We start from the raw sequence: 5,861 nt of genomic DNA on the forward strand, positions 1-5,861 counted from the left end.
CAACATTTATTGAGCCTTCTCTGTCACTGGCCCCTGTGCTAGATATTTTCACCCACATTCTCTCTTTTTTATCACATTATTCATCAACTAAACCTTACAAGGATTAAAACCTGTTCAGTATTTTCTAGAAGTTATGTCAATAATAAAGAAGGGTCTGGTATCTACGAAAATTAAGATTTGGAGGTCCTGTGCCCAACACATTTTTATATATAGTTTTTAAACTTATACCTCAAAATAGTATAGCTAGTATGTTTCCTTCGGCATGCGGGAATCATAGTGATTTAAATAACGTCCTTCTCTCTTCTCTCATTTTGCCAATCCTTGTCGTGTACTTTCCCTAACTACCTTCAGGGTCTTTTCTTTTGACATTTGATACTCTGTGGGAATGTAAGGTAGGGGCAGTGGAGGAAAGGTCCCCTTAAAATTAGAAGATGCACTGCAATGTTCATTTATGATGAAAGGATAAAGAAAAGGTGGTATGTTCAGCCTTAAAAAGGAGTGAAATTCTGATACGTACTACAGCATGGATGGACCTTGAGGACATTCTGCTAAGTGCAATAAGCCAGACAGAGAAAGACACACACTGTATGATCCCACTTATATGAGGTACCTAAAGTGGTCAAATTCATAGAAACAGGAAGTAGAACGGTGGCTGCCAGGGGCTGAGGGGAGGGAGGAATGGGGAGCCATTTAATGGGGACATTACAGTTTCAGTTTTGCAAGGCGAAAAACTTCTAGAGCTCTATCGCACAACAGTGCGAATGTACTTAACACCACGGAACTGTACACTGAAAATAGTTAAGATGGTAAGTTTTAGGTTCTGTAGTTTCTCCCACAAGAAAAAAAAAACAGAAGGTGCAGATTCCCTAGCGGCGAGAGGGCTTCGGTGGGGCGGCGAGAATCCAACTGCCCCGGGCATTTCCCACAATGCCTTTCACTTGCAAGGAAGGCCCACCGCCCAACACACGTGTGTCTCTTCCACGAGCATGATTTCTGCAGCTTCTTATTTATGATCGTGCTAGTGAGCTTTCCTTCGGGGCAGGAGACTAAGGAAGCAAAGTGCATGAGACAAGCGCTTTCCCACCAACTGCCTCCCAGTTGATATTTAGCAATGTTCAACTTCCGCCGAGGAACAGCACACGGGAATTTGCAGCCGCTCACCTCACTCATCTCCCCTCACTACCAGGCACTCTGTCAAAATCACTCCACGTGAGCTTTTGACTAAGCTCGTGGATCAACTGAGTCACCGTATGCATATGAAACATGTTCGTAATACATATTTAAAACCCCAGAGCCTACCTTTAAATATCCTCATTACTGTGAAACTCATCAGCAAAGAAGAGGGACTCCAAGGCAAAGTGACCAAACAGCATGAAATTGATGAACAGAGAATGGCTGGGAGAGAAAAGAAAGCTCAGCTCTGGTTAAAAATCTCATCTTGTTGATCCTGTGTGTGTGTGTGTGTGTGTGTGTGTGTGTGGTGATGGTGGTGGTGGTAGTTTCTGACCAGTCTGAGATGTTTCAATTCATCACAGTGTTTGTGTAAATAAGGCAGTTAATTGTCTAAATGTCATAAATATTTCCAGCCTCATTGAAGAGGACATCGATATGGGTTTTTGACCTCTCACCATTTGCATAATAAACTCTCAAGAAATCTCTCATTACCAACTTCCCTGGAAAATAAACATATCCTGCTAAAAATGGAAAGCTCAGAAACAGATGGAGACGGGTGAGCCCAAATCACCTTCACTGTGCCCTGAAAATGTCCCTAGATTCATCGTCTTCCCTTGCTTCTCCTTCCTCCATACCTCCTTCACTCCCATATTCTCCACCCAGAGCAGTGCCATCTTATCGGTGGATTCTTCCATAATAGCCTCCCAATCATTTCTCTACACTGCATCTCTGCTTCATTGTAGTAATGATAGTAACAGTGATAGTCGTGGTGGTAATGATGATAACGATGTAATAGCAGTAATAATGATGATGGTGATAATGATAATAATAGCAACAACTGATGGAGCCCCTAATATGTGCAAAGCGCAGTACTAAATCTTTTATGTACATGGCTTTTTAAAAATATGCATACAAAGTGTTGTGAAATAGATACTGTGTCACCCCACCTTACAGGTGAGGAAAGGTAAACCAAAACCTAACACAGTTCGTAAACGTAACTAGGTCTGTTCTGATTCCAAAAGCTATTATCTTTCTGCTCCCCCATGCCGCCGCTTGGGGAGTTTTCAGATTTGGAAAAATGTTAAAAAGAGCTCCAGGTGTTACAATCCACATTCATACGATGTATGGCAACAAAGTAAAATGTGGTTTCTATTTCTCAATCAATCAGGAGAACTTTCGTATCCAAGTGAAAGACACTCTTGAGTTGCACCCATGGGAGGACACACGCGGAGTCCAAGGAGAGAAACACTGCCCCGGTGCGGCGACATCGCTGCAGCTCTTGTTATCAGAACTGCCTCCAAAGCGCACTTTGAAGCCACACACAAAACTGTGTCTCCTTACCGGAGAGATACAGCTCATCTCTAAATCCAAAACATTCGCTGCCAAAGCGTGATGACCACCCACCTTATTCACCAGTGTGGGCTCTAATGACTTTTAGCTGTTTGTTCAAATATAGCCTGTTCTCAGAGGACAAAGATTTGTCACCACTGAGGAGATTCGAAGCAATGTGTGACAGGCTCAGAAAGCAATTTGACAATTGGGTTGCTTCCTCCTCCCCAACATCTAGCATCTGGCTTGCCTTTTCAAAATCTCATGGCAAACAGGCAACAAGGAATCAAGAAGTTCTCTTCTGAATTCAAAAACAAACAGACTTTTCCCTTTAAATATAATGATAAGTCCCAGAAAGTTTACCTCCTCCAGCAGACATTCATAGATCCTGGAGGGGTATCAGTGGCAACCAGTTGCCAGTTGGCCTTTGATTTGGAGTGGCCAGAATCCAGCGGATTCCCTGGAGGTTATTCACAGTGAACCAGGAAACAAACTCCTTCTCACTGCAACTCTCCTCTGCTTGGAACTGTTTACTCCAGGAATAAATTAATTGCTGGTAGTATATTCCTACTTTGTCTGATGTATGTCTGTGAGAGGAGAGAGTGAAGCCCTTTGCCAGGTGGCCGCTTAGAGATAAATGGTCAATGGCAAACCAGCCGCCAGTTGGTCGTCCTTGCCACCACCTTTAAATTCATATTTCAAGCTGTCTCTGCTGCTCTGACTGATAAAATATTCTAGCATATTTATTGCTCTGGAAGTAATCGTCTCAACCATAAGCTTGATGTACCAAACCACATTGCTAAGTAAGATGTATGTTTCATGGATCAATTACCTTCATGCAAATAGCACAGCACTTTAATTCAACATTCTCATGAAGTGTCAAGCTTTTTGCATTTGAGTGCCATAAAGGACACAAAGAGAAATTGTTATTTTGGTGCCGAGGATATTATACCAACCTAACATCAATGAGACCTTCTGGGCGTGGGAGGTGCAAAGAAAGAGGTACTTCAAAAAAGCCTGAGCAAAGGATGGCCAACCCGTGGCTAGCCCTTGGGCAAATGTGAAGGAAACCCTGAAGCCATTCCGAATGGGACTGATGCCATAATCAAATGTCATGTTATATCCTTTGGATTATATGTTGCCTTTGAAATGCCTGGGAGCACTGTAATTAACAAGCAGTGGGAAAGAAGGATTTCACGATCTTCTTTTCAAGTAAAGCAAACAATGGACTGAGCCATTTAGCAGAGGCACTAGTGAAATCTAACACCTGCTCTTAGATTCCATTGAAAATCTCACCTGGAATAATCCAAGGAGCCATCACCGTGGGCAATTTATTGGAGCTTCACTAAGCTTTTGAAGACTTCCACACCTTCCTCTCCTCACCTTCCGTCCCCAGGCTCCCAATTTCTCTCCATCCTCTGACTGCCATCTCAAGGACCTCTCACAGACCTCCAACGGATGGTCTACGATGCTGCTATGGGTTAACCTGGAGTCGCTGTGACTGCCTTAGACCTGTGCTTAACTTTATAAGGTAACAAATGTAAGCGAAACCCAGCTGAGCTACCCAACTGAGGATCTGGTGTGAAAAGCACATCTACACGGAATGTGCCTATAATATTCTCATTAGTGAGTAAAATTCACATTCTTGCATGAACTGGAAATGCTCAGTTTCTTCCCCAGGGTTTTGCCTCTCACTAGGCTGCCTTTATCACAGTTAAGGCGCAGGCAAATATCCTTTATTTGTGCCTGTGAGTATGCAAGCCTCCAAGAGCTCTTTACCCATTCTCCTCCTCAGTCTGGCTTTTAACATTCCCCAAGGGAGGAAAATTTGTTTTACCTGTAACCTGAGCTCCTGACACTGTCCAAATCATTCTAGATGCTGGTGAAATGTTGTAATAAGCACTGCTAGAAAGCTAGCAACGTCTGTAAACATTACCTGTACTTGGTGTACACTGGCTTCATCGACAGGATCCCTCTGCATCGAGGAATGCTCTAGCAATACTAAAGCTGTGTAACTCTAGCTGCATTCTGCTTTTTCGCCCGTGAACAGAAACGGGAGGCCCCAGGTTAGAAGGCTGAATGGCTGGCTGCGAAAACAGATCCTTTTTCCTCTGCCGTCTTCTTTTCCTTCCATAGGGACTCTTGATCCTTGGTGAATTTGCTTCTTGATGGGTCCCGTGAAACCTCCAATTGATAATGAGGAATTTGCATTTGCCCCAGCTCTCTGGGGACCGCCAGCCACAGAGAGAACATTTCCAATATGCCATCTTTTTCAACAGGGCATGTCGCCTACCACGAGCGAATCACAGAGCATGGACACCATCCCTCTCAAAGGCTGCCTTTGCTGCGGCTGCGAGTTTGTGGAAACACCAAGTTTGACGACAAGTCATTTCACGTGAGCCCAAGTTCTTTTTCTCCCCCATGCACGCACCTCTCTTCAAAATGCCACGTGTGAGTTTCAAGGTCCGAGTGATGCAACAGCCTCCAGTGACATTCCCAAACCTATCAGTGGCCCTGGGGTCAGGTTTCGAGCGCTGTCGCCCTTGTGGACACCACGAGAACGTTCCTTTCCTAATCCCCCTTTAGGTGAACTGCTTCATCAGTTCAATATCTTAGACGGATACTGCTGCAGATTCCCTGTGTGCCCGGCTTAAGGGAGAGTCCAAAATTTCTACATGTCAGTTGACAAGCATGTAAAGGCTGCACTGATGAAAGACTTTGTCAGTAACAGCTATGTGGACAGCCCTGGGAGCGCTGCTGAATACAGCCTTCGATTTAATGAAGTTTTTATGATTATAAGACACACCAGAAATCCATTCCTAAGCCTGTAACTTATTTAGGACTATTGAGCAAGTCCGTATCCATCTCCAGGAAAGTCGATAGGAGCTGTATGTAGTCCTGCTCTTTTGTCATTGCTAAGAGATTTCGCAGTTAGCCTGCCGACGTGGCCGAGCCCATCTTCCACTGTTGAGACAGTAATGTACGCTGTAAGCATTTCTCCCTTGACTCGCACAGAAGGCATTCTGGGATGAGACTCACTAGCCAAAGGAAGCACTCGATGTGCCTTCTTTTCCTCTCCCATTTCTGGGACAATCCCAGATGCCTCAGTGGACCAGCATAGGCAGCTGGTCAGTTTTTCTCTAGTGACGATGGCATTCACTCCTAGAGGAGAGGGGGCTGGGCAGGGAGGCAGACGGAGAGAAGGGGATGAAGGAACAGAGTCACGAATATTAAAACCCTTGTAATAATGGTAATAGGGCTTATTTAACCCCAAATACTGGCCAAATGTCATAACCAACAGGAACCATTTTCCCTGTTCTTTTAGGAAAATATGTGTTCTTTTAATGTGCCAGTATATC

Source organism: Ursus americanus, chromosome X (genome assembly GCF_024610735.1).
Source record: "Ursus americanus isolate L20-20 chromosome X, mUrsAme1.1.p, whole genome shotgun sequence".
Taxonomy (NCBI): Eukaryota; Metazoa; Chordata; class Mammalia; order Carnivora; family Ursidae; genus Ursus; species Ursus americanus.